The sequence below is a fragment of the Elaeis guineensis genome, chromosome 3, assembly GCF_000442705.2.
Source record: "Elaeis guineensis isolate ETL-2024a chromosome 3, EG11, whole genome shotgun sequence".
Lineage (NCBI taxonomy): Eukaryota > Viridiplantae > Streptophyta > Magnoliopsida > Arecales > Arecaceae > Elaeis > Elaeis guineensis.
In genome coordinates this window covers 42497338-42515185 of record NC_025995.2, presented here as the reverse complement: position 1 = coordinate 42515185, position 17848 = coordinate 42497338, and the positions used below count along the sequence as shown (strand labels likewise).

The 17848-nt window shown below is 36.5% G+C and overlaps 1 non-coding gene across 1 annotated transcript; it reads left to right on the top strand.

Annotated features, from left to right (window-relative positions):
* Nucleotides 1-16077: 16077 nt before the first annotated feature.
* Nucleotides 16078-16183, top strand: LOC140856833 (small nucleolar RNA R71). Its single transcript, XR_012140433.1, has one exon. It is a non-coding gene; the product is annotated as a small nucleolar RNA R71 (small nucleolar RNA).
* Nucleotides 16184-17848: the final 1665 nt, after the last annotated feature.

Genomic DNA, 17848 nt, shown 5'->3' with positions numbered 1-17848 from the left:
AGTGGTTTAGTTGTATCGAAAATACGCAACCATTCTATTGGATGGACTGCATTCGGGCTCGAGTGTGGCTCGATCAATTCTAGTGCATTCATGGGTAGGTTCATAATCAATTATTTCTTCAAATAATTTTTAGCAATAAGTTTTGCCCCAGGCATCCCTTTAGTAGGCGTGTGGCGCCTCCACTGAAAATTTTGGTTAGGTCCAACCATTAACATGGCACACCAAGTGCATCCAACAAATGGATGTCTAAGCTTAAGTGAGGCTCAACCAACCTGAGCATTGATCTGAAGGTATATCATGTTGGTCATATGATGAATGACAATTCCAACATGTCACGCCCCCGACCCGAGATTGTGAATCGAGGGTCGCGGCAACCGCCGCATACTCATGAAGAACTCTCTTCATAAGCATGCAAGGCATCTCATCACGATATCAATGCATCGCAGTGGAATAAATTCAAATAATTATTATTCAACTTTAATTCAAGTAATTAAATCGAATGTCTTACATCCAATAAATTTTTTGCTAAAAATAAAAAATAGATCTAAGTTCAATTGAAGTTGACAACGTTAAATCTCGCCTCTAAAAGCTCTGTCTCAATATTTCTTTCCACGCTCGAAATTAATTATCTGAATCTGAAAAATAGAAAGAAAGATAATGAGCTAGACAGCCCAGTAAGTAACAAGTATCTCTACCAGATATTTCAGATATTATATAATTTTCAAAAATAATGCTGCAAATAAACATAAAAGTATATTTCATGCTGATTTAATACAAATCAAATATTTTCAAATATTCACATATAATATAATCATAAATCTGATTCGATTCAAAACACTCGTAACTCAACAGCCTTGACTATGACCAACGTTTAACCCCCATTGGCGGGGTCCACAGAATACCAGCGCACAACCCCCACTGGCAGGGTCCACAAATACCAGCGCACAATCCCCACTGGCAGGGTCCACAAATACCAGCGCACAATCCCCACTGGCAGGGTCCACAAATACCAGCGCACAACCCCCACTGGCAAGGTCCACTGAGTACCAACGTATAATCTCCATTGGCGGGGCCCACTGAAATATAGTTAGGCTGAGAGCAAAAATTCGATCTGTATCAAAACACTTTGTATCATAATATATCATAATTTTTCACTGAACATGCGCATAAATCGATATACCATAACATTTTAAAAGTACTTTTCTTTCAAAACATAATTTCATAAATCATGCATAATTTCAGAGAATAATTTATTTATTTTCAGAATAAATATGGAATATCTCGAGAAGATGATTCATTACTTACCTTTCATGGAGCACTGAATGAACAGATCGACTAACTTCTAGGTGATTCTTCCGTGCCTATTATTCAAAATTATATTTTTACATTAATTTTAATTTAAAATTAAATCTAAACAATCCCAATTCAAAACCTCACTTAAAATCGACTCTTTTCTAAACTCGATCAAAATCATCAGATGAGACCTCCCACTACGCTAATCCTAGAGGAATAACTTTAGAGAGAGAAGAATCCATCAAGAGAGAGAAACAATCTAGAGAGAGAAAATTCTAGAGAGAGAAAGTCCAATTCCAGAGAGAGAAAGTCAGAGTTTAGACTGAAAGAAGAGAGAGAAGAGAGAGAAACTCTCTCTCTCATCATTTTATTTATTTATTTATTTATTTATTTATTTATTTATTTACTTATATATATATAAATATATATTTATTTATTTATTTATTTTTAATATTATTATTATTTTCTTTTCTTTTCTTTTCTTTTTCTTCTTTTCTTTTTTTCTTTCTCTTTTCTTTTTCTCTTTTTCCTTCTTTCTCTTTTCTTTTTCTTCTTTTTCTTTTTCTTCTTTTTCTTCTTTTTCTTGGTTCTTCCCGTGCCGGAACAGGGGACCGGCATCCTCCGGCCTTGACCGGCCGTTCGGGCCATGGCCGCTGCGGCGGAGGCCGGCGGCAGACAGGGGCCACTCCCCCAGTCACAGAGGAACATGGCCGGTGATCGATTTCGATCGTCGGTGCCAGAAAAATTCACGGGAAAGAGACCAAAAACAGTCTTTTTCCCCGACCAGAAATCGGCGACTCTCGTCGTCGGCAGCCGCACACAGGAGCACGAAAAGAAGGGAAGGAAGAGAAGAAAAGGAGGGAAGCTTACCTTGACCTCCGGTGACCTCGTCGGCGGCAGTCACGGCGAGAAATCAAAACGGTGACCGCGGCTTTATTTCGGGAAAATCGGAGGGAAGGAGAGAAAGAAGAGGCCGATGTTCGGTCTCAAGGGAGAGGGGGTCTTCTTATAGGGGACCCTAGGACTCCGAGGGGTCCTAGGATTCCCGGTCTCGCCCGGATTTCGCCGGAGAAGAAGACTCCTATCGGGAGTCTTCTTCCCGGTTTGATCCCCTGTTTTTTTTTTTTTTTTTTGGGCTTAGGTCTGTTGTGCTGGTTTTGGGCTATAACATTCTTCACCCCTAAAAAGAAATTTCATCCTCGAAATTTTTCATACCTGTCACCATTGTATTGGAAGCTTGTGCATTCTGTAGAGTAAGCGCATTCATTCTTCCCTGGTTTTTAGGAATCTGTCCACCACCCTTATGTTGTCCTTCATAAGTTCTTTGGCCAACTTGATTTTCAGTATTTAGCGGGCAGCTAGCAATTTTATGATCCTTCTGACCACATTTGAAACAAGCACCGGTATTCCAATAGCAATCTTTGTCTGCAAGATTTTTGCCATATCTGGAGCACGGCTCACCATCAATCTGTTGAGTCTTATTGTCTACTGCTCCCTTAGCTGATCTTTCGATATTTTTATTATTCTGCCCTTGTGTATCATTTGATTTTGCTCTCTTTCTTTGCTTTCTTTTCCTTTCCATGCGTTCTTCATTGACTTCCCTTTCAATTATCAGTGCTTTGTTTACCACATCTGCATAAGTTGTCGATTCATATAGAACCACTTGCTTTCGAATCTCAGTTCTCAGTCCCATCTCAAACTTGTGAACACGTTCTTGCTCACCATCCACTAATCTCGAAGCAAATTTTGCTAACTCTGTAAATTTTGCTTCATATTCAGTCATACTCATACCCTTTTGCTTCAAATAAATAAACTCTTGTTCTTGTCATTCTACGGGGAGGCATGATAACCTTGTAGTAGTAAAACCTTATTAGATTCATTGATCTATTTGTTAGGATGGATTTATTATGATGCTCATACTCTAACGTCCCAATATTCCTAATGTTTACCCACCTACACTCATATTATGTTAAATTCTATGTGTCATAATTTATCCACTTATGCTCTGATACCATATTAATTGTCACGCCCCCGACCCGAGATTGTGAATCGAGGGTCGCGGCAACCGCCGCATACTCATGAAGAACTCTCTCCATAAGCATGCAAGGCATCTCATCACGATATCAATGCATCGTAGTGGAATAAATTTAAATAATTATTATTCAACTTTAATTCAAGTAATTAAATCGAATGTCTTACATCCAATAAATTTTTTGCTAAAAATAAAAAATAGATCTAAGTTCAATTGAAGTTGACAACGTTAAATCTCGCCTCTAAAAGCTCTGTCCCAATATTTCTTCCCACGCTCGAAATTAATTATCTGAATCTGAAAAATAGAAAAAAAGGTAATGAGCTAGACAGCCCAGTAAGTAACAAGTATCTCTACTAGATATTTCAGATATTATATAATTTTCAAGAATAATGCTATAAATAAACATAAAAGTATATTTTATGCTGATTTAATACAAATCAAATATTTTCAAATATTCACATATAATATAATCATAAATCCGATTCGATTCAAAACACTCGTAACTCAACAGCCTTGACTATGACCAACGTTTAACCCCCATTGGCGGGGTCCACAGAATACCAGCGCACAACCCCCACTGGCAGGGTCCACAAATACCAGCGCACAACCCCCACTGGCAGGGTCCACAAACACCAGCGCACAACTCCCACTGGCAGGGTCCACAAATACCAGCGCACAACCTCCACTGGCAGGGTCCACTGAGTACCAACGTATAATCCCCATTGATGGGGCCCACTGAAACATAGTTAGGCTGAGAGCAAAAATTCGATCTGTATCAAAACACTTTGTATCATAATATATCATAATTTTTCACTGAACATGCGCATAAATCGATATACCATAACATTTTAAAAGCACTTTTTTTTCAAAACATAATTTCATAAATCATGCATAATTTCAGAGAATAATTTATTTATTTTCAGAATAAATATGGAATATCTCGAGAAGATGATTCATTACTTACCTTTCACGGAGCACTGAATGAACAGATCGACTAACTTCTAGGTGATTCTTTCGTGCCTATTATTCAAAATTATATTTTTACATTAATTTTAATTTAAAATTAAATCTAAACAAATCCCAATTCAAAATCTCACTTAAAATCGATTCTTTCCTAAACTCGATCAAAATCATTAGATGAGACCTCCCACTACGCTAATCCTAGAGGAATAACTTTAGAGAGAGAAGAATCCATCAAGAGAGAGAAATAACTTAGAGAGAAAAAATTCTAGAGAGAGAAAGTAGAGAGAGAAAGTTCAATTCCAGAGAGAGAAAGTCAGAGTTTAGACTGAAAGAAGAGAGATAAGAGAGAGAAACTCTCTCTCTCATCATTTTTTTTTATTTATTTATTTATTTATTTATTTATTTATTTACTTATATATATATAAATATATATATATATATATATATTTTTAATATTATTTTTTTTTTCTTTTCTTTTCTTTTTCTTCTTTTCTTTTTTTCTTTCTCTTTTCTTTTTCTCTTTTTCCTTCTTTCTCTTTTCTTTTTCTTCTTTTTCTTTTTCTTCTTTTTCTTCTTTTTCTTCTTTTTCTTGGTTCTTCCCGTGCCGGAACAGGGGACCGGCATCCTCCGGCCTTGACCGGCCGTTCGAGCCATGGCCACCGTGGCGGAGGCCGGTGGCAGACGGGGGCCACTCCCCCGGTCACAGAGGAACATGGCCGGCGATCGATTTTGATCGTCGACGTCGGAAAAATTCACGGAAAAGAGACCAAAAACAGAGTCTTTTTCCCTGACCAGAAATCGGCGACTCTTGTCGCCGGCAGCCGCGCACAGGAGCACGAAAAGAAGGGAAGGAAGAGAAGAAAAGGAGAGAAGCTTACCTTGACCTCCGGTGACCTCGTCGGCGGCAGTCACGGCGAGAAATCAAAACGGTGACCGCGGCTTTATTTCGAGAAAATCGGAGGGAAGGAGAGAAAGAAGAGGCCGATGTTCGGTCTCAAGGGAGAGAGGGTCTTCTTATAGGGGACCCTAGGACTCCGAGGGGTCCTAGGATTCCCGATCTCGCCCGGATTTCATCGGAGAAGAAGACTCCTATCGGGAGTCTTCTTCCCGGTTTGATCCCCTATTTTTTTTTTTTTTTTTTGGGCTTTGGTCTGCTGGGCTGGTTTTGGGCTATAACATATAATAGACACCAGGCGTGTGGCACCTCCAATGCCTATTTAAAATATTGGACTCATTATCATGTACCTTAATGGGAGGCAATGACCAAGTTATCTCATAACTTCATTACTTTATGGACCTAATAATTTAGAAGATTTGATTTCATTGATTTGAGAATAAGAGAAGAAAGCGACCTGCAAGCTACAAATCCTTCCACTGACTTCACCAAGTCATGTAAAAGATTAGACACAAGCTGGTCTAAAGATACCTAAATTAGTCACACTGATTCACCTTAATGGCATGGGTCTGCATGAATCGACTAATGACCTAATCAAAATATAATCTACCATGTTGGTCAGGTAAGTAAAATCAGTGGGAGGGATATGCCCTTAACTCATCATAGACGTATCTAGGTGAATAGCTCCCAATTAAAAATTACTTGATCAAATTTGTCAAACTTACCTTAGACACCAACTAGTTAATTAGTTTCGATTTGGTTCACCAGAAGATTCGGGCTCAACCATAGAGCCATGATCATAGTCTATTTATTAGGGTCAAACACATGGACTTGATCAAACTACAACTATTGAGATTGATTTAGAGAAATACTGACTTGATCTAATTCAACACTTGATTAGATTTAATCAATTTCTCTACATGGTCTATATATATTTCTAACCTTAGGTCTAACTCATTAGAAGGATCTGATTCATACTAACCCTTTGCCCATCATTTTATGTGGTATTTCAATGATCTTCAATTCTTAAATTTAGATCATTCAAAACTTAATTCATAATTAAGTATGTGAAACGTATATTTCAATCTGTAAAACTATTCTACAAGGATTTCAAGTGAAGCATACCATATATTTCAATATATAAAAATAATTTTTTATAATATGTTTAACAATTAAACATACATAGATATGATCTAAACTTCATACATACATCTCATATATCATGATAACCTTTAGATCAATACCTATTACATCATATGTAACATATAATTCAGATCTAAAATAATTTTATATCTAAATTTTATCCTATTATAATAAATTATAAATCATTTGAGATCTAATCTAAATATATTTATGATCAAAATAATACATAAAAATCTATTCACTTTTTATCTTCATGAAATCGGATCACAATAACACCCCTACACGTCATAAGAGAACCCATCAAATAGGTAAAAGAGAGATTAATCTCTTCAATCTCTTATGACTAGACAGTCTGGTAATCTCATCAATCTGAGTATTAGGTTACTAAGATCTAAAATCTAATTTCATATATAATTACATCAATATATAATTATTGACAAAACTATTTTATGTCATGAACATATCCTTGATCTTATCAATTACGTTCTTCATCTAATCTAATTAGATTTAATATATCATATATATCATATCAGATCTGAAATACATCTTATACTGATTATAAAATATTAATTTTAGATTTGATATCATATAAAAAATTAATTAGATAAATATGAATGCATAAGGAATAAATTTTTGATAAAATCTGTTGTCGCGTAGTACTGAATTCTAATAGGATTCAGATCTAAATATCCATCGAAATGAATCCAATTCAGATCTAAAATAAATTTTACTTCATAAAAAAATAATAATATTAAAATTTTATTAAAATAAATTTAAAATAAATTTTAATTCATATTGTTATTTCATCAAAAATTTAGCAACAGCAGAATTCTGTTATAGCAGACTTATAACAACCTCAATCAATCATTGATTAGGCACCTCTAATCTGATCAAAATTAGATTAAAAATTTTATATAAATAGATTTAAATTATATTTAATGTTTTATAAAAAATTTTAATTATATCCAATATAATTATTCTCAAAAAATTCTATCATGCATGTATATATTTCAAACCTGCTCTGATACCAACTAAAGGAAAAGAAACTGTTTCTCCTCTGAAAGCCCAGGTTGCATCTAAAAATTTTTTTATTCATCTACATGATTAAGGATCAAATATTTATCTAATTTATAGTAGAATCAAAGATTAAATCTCAAATTATCTGATATAAACCATCATGGAGGTCTGGATGTGCATATCCTCTACTTCGCATGCACATCAGACGTCGCAGGAAAGTAGGATGAACTCCAATCCAATTACCTTCGAAAGCTAACCAAATAAGGGAGAAGATGTGCTAGTGTGACACCTTACACCAATAGATGGGATACTCAAAAAGGATCCACGACCAAGAAGAGGAGGCGGCAACAAAGGGAGAGATGTAGGAGAAGATGAAAGACCTCTCTCTTGCCTCTCTCTCTCTCTTTCTCTCTTCTCTCAATCTGATTTATTTTCTATACATCCATAAGTAGAGACTCTCTCTATTTATAGATGATTCTCATAATCCAATAAAAGTAGAACTTCTAACTAAAATCTGATTTGCATCAGTCCAATACTCATGAAAGAAGGATTCCTACATGAGATAGAATTACCATCACTAATGACATCCACTTTGCACCTACTCTCACACCTACTTAGGATGCCCTAAACCAATATTAAATCAGGTGTCGATCATCCTACATGAGAGAAAAATCCCAGTGCAATCGGAAATACTCATATCTCATCAAAACAGGTTCGATTTGAATCTAATTCGAAGCTGGTTCGAAATAATTTTGAAAGACTGTCAATCTCAAACTCTTTAGGACTTTTGTATCAAGTCTAACTTAAATTTTAGATCCAATTAAGACTAATTAATTCAAATCTAATCTAAAATTAATCAGCACTTAAATCTAATCTTTCATATGTTCCATAGATCATAGATCAGAAACTGTTCATCCTTGAGATCGAACCTGAACCTCATGTGTAGTGCTAGCTAGACATAATCAACTCTTCAATTCCATTTGACTCGTAACTTAATTCTCAATTAAGTTAGCTTATATGTTCAATCAAGTCAAGTACTTGTAAATTAGATATATAAACATAGACCAATTTCTTCCTACTTTGTCTGACTTGTGTGCGTGACTCCATAGATTCAAACACTAAGTCGGTAGCACAGAAATCAATTCCTACACTAATTGAGATACCCTCTAGCAATGATTTTGATGTCTAGATAGATCGAATTATCTCAAAAAAATATTTCAGAACCCATACACATAGTTACCGTATAATTCATCCTTTTGACCTTGAAAGCTCTAGGATGGTCTCAGATTAACTGTCAACCAAGATTGCTTTATTCGTATTGTATTTCAACCTTTCAAATTCATCTCATAGATTACCCTGGCCAAGGCTTTACTAAATTGAAATACAGTGATATATCAACTCTAATAATTTGGAGAGATCAATCCTATCTTGATCCACATATAGACTTCGCAAGTACTTGACTATACCCAGTAGCCTTCCGTCATTGGATTAGAAATTCAGATAGTCCCACATCAAAGTATAGTAAGTTACTTGTAAGTCACTATGATGATCTTAGGTCTGAAGGATACTTATACCCATATGTTTTGCGAGCAGCTCTTAACAGCAGAACGCTCAGCAGGTGAGTCACTTGATTAGTGATGATGTACCATACATCTCACCTGTATACTGGTGCATAGTCATTTATAGCACCAAAAATAACTCTACTCACTACGTAGGTAGGATGAGTCGAGATCGTATTCTCAAAGACCTTGGGCTAAGTTGAGATTGCAAAATAAAAGAAAGAAGCATTGTTTTGATTTAGAAAATAAATTATCTTAAAATTGATGTAATTAGAAAATAAAGAGCTCGAGAGTTTTGAATTAATTTTGCACTAGTAGAGTTGTATCTCTTTTTTTTAATTAAATAGATACGATTAATCTTAGAAAAAATACCTATCTTTTCTCAGCACACTCTGTACCTGTAGATCACAGTGCGTCTTCGAAAAGTACTAGGTAAACAACTCTTCTTTCCTCGGCACGCCCCATACCCGTAGATCACGGCACGTCTTCAAAAAGTAAAAGTTGTTCCTAATATTAATCTAACAGGAAAGCGTAAATAAAAGCATATGAAAGAGAGCAAGTAAAGAACTCATGATGATTTAAATAAAAAATATAATCTTTATTGCATATAAAGAAATACAAGAAAGTTTAGAACAATAAACCCACTCTGTGTCGTTACAAAATTTTTTCTTCACTCCCAAGACTGCTAGCCTAGCTGCTCATGGAGTAGTCCCTTTTTCTTCCTCTATGCAAGGCTCTAGAAGGATTTCTGGGATGATCCTCAAATGAAAGTACAAGAGCCTTTTTATAGGTATTAGGAGGGAGGAGTTTTACATGGTTTTTAGATGTGGGACTAAAGAAAATACTAAGGACTAAAAGATGGATGGATGAGATGGAAAGATCACAAGCAGATAAAGAAAATACAAATTCTTCCTCTTGAAGTATTTCCAAGTATTATATTTTTTTCTTTTAATTTCCAGATCCATCTGCCATCCGTCGTTCGCCACTGCGTCTGCCAGCACAACTCTCCACGAACCCATCATGCCGCGCGCTCGCACTGTCGTGCACTCACGTCCGCACTGCCGCGTGCCCGTTAGCTGTTAGGAAACGCTCCTTTTTGGTTTACAAAAAAAAACTTTTGTTTCTTTAAAATGACGCCTATATCCTTTTTGGGTTTCTTGCATAGTATCTTCATTTTCTATAATACCGTATGCATCCTTCTTTTATTTTAATTTTATTTTAAATCTAATTTTTTTCAAACTTGAGTCTTTTTGATCTGCAAATCGGACTCTTTATATCGACGATCACCTTTCCTATAAAATATAAAAAGAAGCATCAAATTTTTAATAAATAAAATAAATTAAATATAATTTTTTACTTTAAATGACTTAAATTAAGTGTTTATCATACCTTCCAACTTGAATTTTGCTCGTCCTTGAGTAAAATAGATATATCAGCATTGTGTACCGACTCGATCTTGAATAAAAAGTTAGGTTAGGCATCCCAAAAGGTAGATGATACCTGGTTAGACCATTAAAGAGATACTTCATTGGATTATCAATTTGACCCAATTAGTGGCTGAGTATTAACTAAAGAAATTTCAAGAGCTTTTCTTTCACCAACTTCCCACTTTACTCTTTAAATCATCTAACTTAATGCGAGAGAGGTTTATTATCTTCTTACAATTTAGTCCCCTTATTATCCACTATTTTTTTTTTAACATTGCCCATCTTTTTACGTGAACCACAATGCTTACTTAGGTGAAGAGGCCCGGTTACTCAGTAGGAAATCAATATATTTTTTTTTTAAATAAAAATTTTAAGAAAAACTTTTGCATACCTCGACCTTTCCACCCAATCTCTCATGAAGCAGATTCTTTATTGAGATCAGTAAGAAGAAGATTGTAGAATCACTCTTAAAATTTGGTCTAGTCTAAACCCTACCATTCATTGGGTTTTCTTAATAATTTATTCCTCAGTATCTCTAAAATTATCTTGACCATTAATCATTCATTGATTAGGATGCCTAATTGACTCTTAATCAAAATAAAATTTGGATACACAAAACTAATTATTTCTGATCATACTCGACCTTTGATTAATTTCCTTCCCCCCCCAACTTAATCTACATTATCCTCAATGGAGTAGGAAAGCAAAGAAAATAAAAGGAGAGAGTGCACCTGGGATAATTTTGCTTCGGAAGTTGAAGATATTTTCATTGATTAATAGGCTCTTGTTCTAAATTTCTGCAGCTGCAGTAAAGTAAAAAAAAATATGAAATCATTGGGTTACCTCCCAACAAGCGCTAAGTTTTACGTCTTCAACCAGACGTCAAATTTATTATTCATTATAAAGTGGATCACACAGGTAAATGGTGTCGATTCATTCTTTATGTGCAATTTCATCTACATATGGCTTCAGACATTGGCCGTTTACCTTAAATGTATTGCCATTCTGGGGGTCATGAATTTCAATTGCTCCATGTGAGAATATTTGTGTGACAATGAAAGGTCTATCCCATCGGGATCAAAGTTTACCAGGAAAAAGGCATAACCTGGAATTGAAAAGCCATACCTTTTGATTTAGCTCAAATGATTTTCTAGAGATATATTTGTCATGAAATACTTTAGTTCGAGCCTTGTAAATTCATGAACTCTCGTATGCATCATTGCGAAGTTCTTCCAGTTCATTGATTTGCAACCTTCGATTAGAACCTACATTCTTCATGTTAAAATTAAACATTCGTATGGCCCAGAGTGCACGATGTTCTAATTCAACCGACAGATGGCAAGCTTTGTCATAAACTAGTCGGTAGGGTGACATACCGATAGGGATTTTAAAAGCTGTACGGTAAGCCCATAATGCATCATCTAAGCAAAGAGACCAATCCTTTCTATCGAGCCTAACCGTCTTTTCTAGGATATGTTTAATCTTCCTATTTGACACCTCTACCTGACCATTAGTTTGGGGGTGATATGGTGTGGCCACTTTGTGTGTAATATTATATTTTTTTATAAGTGCTTCAAAATGTTTATTTGTAAAATAAGTCCCCCCGTCACTAATGATCACCCTTGGGAAGCCAAATCGACTAATGATATTCTTTGGATAAAACTAGTTACAACTTTATTATCATTAGTCCATGTAGCTATTGCCTCCATCCATTTTGACACGTAATCAACTGCCATCAGAATATATTCGAATCCAAATAAGGCTGGAAAAGGTCCCATGAAATCAATCCCCCAAACATTGAAGATTTCTACTACTAAAATGGGGGTCAGCGGCATCATATCCTTCTTGGATAAATTTTCTGTTTGCTGACATTGCAGATAACTTCGACCAAATTCATGTGCATCCTTGAAAAGCGTTGGCCAATAAAACCCACTCTGCAGCACTTTTGCTGCAGTTTTTCTTCCACTAAAATGTCCCCCACATGCTGAAGAATGGTAAAAAGTGAGAATGCTTTGAAATTCACTCTCAGGGACACAACGACGAATAACTTGGTCAGGACAGTATTTAAATAGTTCAGATTCCTCCCAGAAATAATGTTTAATTTACGAGAAAAATTGATCCTTTTCTTGTTTTGTCCAGTGAGAAGGTACTTGTCCTGTTGACAAGTAATTGACAAAATGGGCAAACCATGGAGAACGGCTAGAGGAGATTGCGAAAAGTTGTTCGTCAAAAAATTTCTCTTTGACCTCATCTATGCCTATCATGTGTTCAACTAAGATCCTGGAGATGTGATCAGCTACCACATTCTCGGAACCCTTCTTATCTCGGATTTTCATATCAAACTTTTGTAAAAGAAGGATCCATCTAATCAAATGCGGTTTAGTATCTTTCTTTGAGAGGAGATGTTTCAGAGCCATATGATCAGAGTAAACTAGAACCTTAGACCCTAACAGATATGAGCAAAATTTTTCAAGGGCGAACACTACTGCTAGTAGCTCTTTTTCTGTTGTGGTGTAGTTTAATTGGGCATCGAAAAGAGTCTTGCTAGCATAATAGATTACGTGTGGCTCCTTATTGATCTTTTGGCCTAAAACGGCACCTATTGCAAAGTCAGAGGCATCACACATAATCTCAAATGGAATAGACCAGTTAGGGGGTTTTATTATGGGTGCTGTTGTTAGGGCTATTCGTAATGTGTTGAATGCTTTCAAACAGTCTTCGTCAAAGACAAATGGTGTGTCCTTGGCCAAGAGATTGCACAGGGGTCTTGAAATCTTGCTAAAGTCTTTGATGAAGCATCTATAAAATCCGGCATGACCTAAGAAGGATCGTATTTGTCGGATCAAAGTAGGGGGTGGTAGTTTTGAAATGACCTCAACTTTGGCTTCATCTACCTCGATCCCTCTTTCAGAAATAATATGTCCTAATATAATTTCTTTCCGCACCATGAAATGGCTCTTTTCCCAACTTAGGATGAGATTTATCTCCATACACCGTTTAAGAACTTTGGAAAGATTTTGAAGACAACCTCAAAGGTGGTTCAAAACACAGAAAAATCATCCATAAAAACTTCAAGACATTTATCCACCATATCCAAAAAAATGGTCAGTATGCACCGTTGAAATATAGCAGGTGCATTGTAGAGTCCGAATGGCATACGCTGAAAAGCGAAGGTGCCATAGGGACAGGTGAAGGTAGTCTTTTTTTTGGTAATTCAAAAATACAGATACTTGATTGTACCCTGAATAACCATCAAGAAAATAGAAAAAATTTTGTTCTGCTAACCGTTCTAAGATTTGGTCGATGAAGGGCAATGAAAAATAGTCCTTCCTAGTAACGGTATTTAGTTTTCTATAATCTATGCATACTCACCATCCAGATGATATGCGAGTGGGAAGCAGTTCACCTTCTTCGTTCTCAACCATAGTAATACCTGATTTCTTAGGTACTACTTGAGTGGGACTGACCCATTTACTATCGGATATGGGATAGATGATTCCAGCATCTAACCACTTTACCACCTCTTTCTTTACTACTTCACGCATGTTTGGGTTCAATCTCCTCTGCATATCTCGATGGGATTTGGCATTTGCCTCAAAATGAATATGGTGCATGCAAATGGAGGGGTCAATTCCTTTTAAATCGACAATGGACCAACCGATAGTCTCTTTGTGTTCCTTTAGAATACCAACCAATTGTGCTTCCTAATTAGGGGTCAAGTCTGATGCAATGATTGCCGGGAGGGTGTCATTGGGTCCTAGAAATACATACTTGAGCGTAGCAGGAAGGGGTTTCAATTCTAACGTAGGTGGTGATTCTAAAGATGGGACTATTGGTGTACTGGCTAATGTGGGCAATAGTTTATACTTGATTGTCCATGGAGGAGTGGTTTTATCGTGTGGTGTATCCAACAAGGTGTTAACTTCTTTCATATATCCCTTAAAGTCATACACTCCAAAGTGAGCCAAGCAAGTATCTAAGGGGTCTGGTGCTAGAATTATGGGTGTTGCATCTTCTATAATGTCTTCTAGTATATCTACTTCGAAGCAACTATCCATTGATGGTCTTTGGAAAGCACCAAACACATTCAGTCTCAGTTTCTTATTCCCAAACGATACGTCCATGACTCCTGTCCTACAATTAATACATGCATTTGTCATAGCTAGAAAGGATCATCTTAAGATAATAGGAATTTGTCTTGGGTTGCCACTTAGTTCCTTGTTGAGAACCAGAAAATCAACTGAAAAGTAAAACTCATCTACCTTGACCAAGATATCCTCAAGTATTCCACGTGGTTCTTTAATTGATCTGTCGGCTAATTGCAGTGTGACTAATGTGGGTTTTAGTTCTTCGAATCTAAAAAGTTCATACACCGAACTAGGTAAAAGATTCACACTTGCCCCTAAGTCCAGAAGAGCTTTTTCAATGTGATAATCTCCTATAACACAGAAAATGATGGGGGCTCCTAGGTCCTTAAGCTTTGGAGGAGTGGCATGCTGGAAGATAGAACTAGCCTGTTCAGTGAGGCATACTTTCTTTGAGATTTGTGATCTAGATTTATGTTTTTGGGTGCACAAATTCTTCAAAAATTTGGCATAAGCAGGGACCTATTTGATTGCGCTTAGAAGGAGAAGATTAATTTGGACTTGCTTAAACAATTCCAACATCTCGTCGAGTCTTCCTCCCTTCTTATCTATAGGAATAGGGGCTTTCAGGACATCCAAAAATGGGGCTTTAGGCAAGTAAGATGATTCTGGTGCAGTTGGTTCATTCTCTATTTTAAGGTCCTCCTTGTTCTTAAGTGATTTGGCTTCGGTTAGAGATTTAGGGTCGGTCTCATTGATTTTACTAGTATGTTTAATGACCTTCCCATTTTTCAGAGTCATGATTGATTTGGCGTGTTCAGAAAAAGCTTATGGGGTATTAGATCTCTCAATCATAAATTATCCTCTTGGGTTGCTCTCAGGTTGGTTAGGTAATTTTTCTCCTTCCCTCCTACTGAATGCAGTCACTAGTTGACCTATTTGGATCTCTAGCTTAGTAATGGATTGTGTGTGGGAATTAAGGATTTGAGTATTGACTTCTAATCATTCTAGTACTTTCAGAATTTTTTCCTCAAAAGCTGAGCTATGACCAGTAGTAGACGGTTGAGGAGTATTTTGAAATTGATGGTATGGTCCATGCCTATATATTGGGTCCTGATATTGAGGTCGAGGTGCGGCAGGGCCAACCACTGGTTGTGGTCTCCAAAAAAATTTGGATGGTTTCTCCGGTCGGGGTTATAAGTTTGAATATGGATCGTTTCCTGGTTTGCGAGCTTGTTGGACTTGAGCTTACTGAACCTGCTCGTGCACAAACTCAGAAAATTGAGGTGCGGCTGGGCATTCACTAACAAAATGGTTCGGACTTGCACACAATGCACAAACTTCTTGGATTGGGTTAGGTGGAATCAGGGATTGTCCAGTATTTAGAAGACGGTCTAATTTTTGGGACAGTTCATCTACCTTACTGTGGATATCTATGACATTTCCAATCTGATAAATTCTACTTCTTTTTTGTTGAAGCATGGGTTGTTCTCTAGAAGTGGCAGACATATGATGTAGAGAATTCTCACTAAGTATTTCAAAGAGCTGTCAGGCTTCATCCTCACTCTTTAACATGAATGTCCCACCACATGATGCATCAACTATTTATCGATGTTTCTCTGATAGACCATCATAAAAATACTGATAAAGTTGCCATTTAGGAACAGCATGGTGTGGACATTTACGAATGAGGTCCCTTAACCTTTTCCATGTCTCATGAAAAAGTTCACCCTCCAATTGGAAAAAACTAGTGATAGCTTTTCTAATTTGATTTATTTTTTCAATTGGAAAGTATTTCTTGAGAAATTCTCTCTGAGGATGATCCCAAGTTGAAATGGTTATAGAGTCTAAGGAGTTTAACCAATGCTTGGCTTTGTCTTTAAGTGAGAAAGGAAACAGTTTCAACCTAAGGGCATCATCGGAGAAGTTTTGGATTTTTACTGTGGAATAAATTTTAAGAAATTCATCCAAGTGTTTGTATGGGTCCTCGTTACTAAGTCCATAGAATGATGGCAATATTTGAATAATGCTAGACTTAATCTCATATTGGGTAGCTTCTACTGGAGGTGCTTGAATGCATGAAGAATAGGTATACGAGGATGGAGTGAAATATTCTCTCAATGAGCGTGGAGGATTAACCTCACCAGGTGCAGCCATGTTTCTAACTCGGATAGTCCTAAGAGTCTTTTCTAATTCTTCGTCTAATGGTTGCAAGTCGGGTTTTAGTAATCATCGACCTAACATGCAACTAAAAATCTATATAGGACTATCCTAGTCTGTTAAGGATTTTTTTTTTTAAGAGGAGAAGAGAAGAGAGAAAAGAGTTCTAAAGAAGAGATCCTAAGAAGTCCTAAAACTAATAGAAGAATTAGTTGTAGTTAGATTTTAATTACAATTAAGTTAGCATGCAGTGGACTCTCCATCCTAAAGTTATCCTAGTTCTAGACAGCTCCTAACTATAGTTAGCCTTCAAGCCCTCCAAGTCGGAGCTTAACCAACCAACTGGCCAGATAAGTATAAGGTTGGTGGGAGTCCCCCCGTTGCTTTCTTTAGACACCAATTAAATTGGCCAGATCAGCGAACGGAACCAATTAAAAACCACCTTCCTTCGGGCCCAGTCATCCCGCAAACCATTTGCCTAGACACCAGCTAGCTGACCAAGTCTAACCTGGTTCAACTCTCAGGGTCACTTGTCCTAATGAGCTCGAAATCCTTAGGGGTCAACGTCTAATTAATTTTAGATTAAGGTCTAGGTTATACAAATGTAAGGGAGTGATTTGTGGGCCAAGGAAGGGTGATCAAATGTCCACTTTATCTTAGTTAATGGGTTGCGCCCTTAAAGTTCATTATGGAGATGCAATGCAAAAAAACAAGGTATCCAATCAAGTTAGAAATTTTTATATTTGAGGTTACGCTATTTTAGTTAAGTGTTATGAAATGTCAGTATTTTTTTTTTTAATTCAACCATGCCAAGGTCCCCGACAACGGTGCCAAAATTTGATGCGTAGTCGTTGATAGCACCAAAAATAACTCTACTCACTACATAGGTAGGATGAGTCGAGATCGTATCCTCAGGGACCTTGGGCTAAGTTGAGATTGCAAAATAAAAGAAAGAAGCATTGTTTTGATTTAGAAAATAAATTATCTTAAAATTGATGTAATTAGAAAATAAAGAGCTCGAGAGTTTTGAATTAATTTTGCACTAGTAGAGTTGTATCTCTTTTTTTAATTAAATAGATGCGATTAATCTTAGAAAAAATATCTATCTTTTCTCGGCACACCCCGTACCCGTAGATCATGGCGCATCTCCGAAAAGTACTAGGTAAACAATTCTTCTTTCTTCGGCACGCCCCATACCCGTAGATCACGGTGCGTCTCCGAAAAGTAAAAGTTGTTCCTAATATTAATCTAATAGGAAAGCATAAATAAAAGCA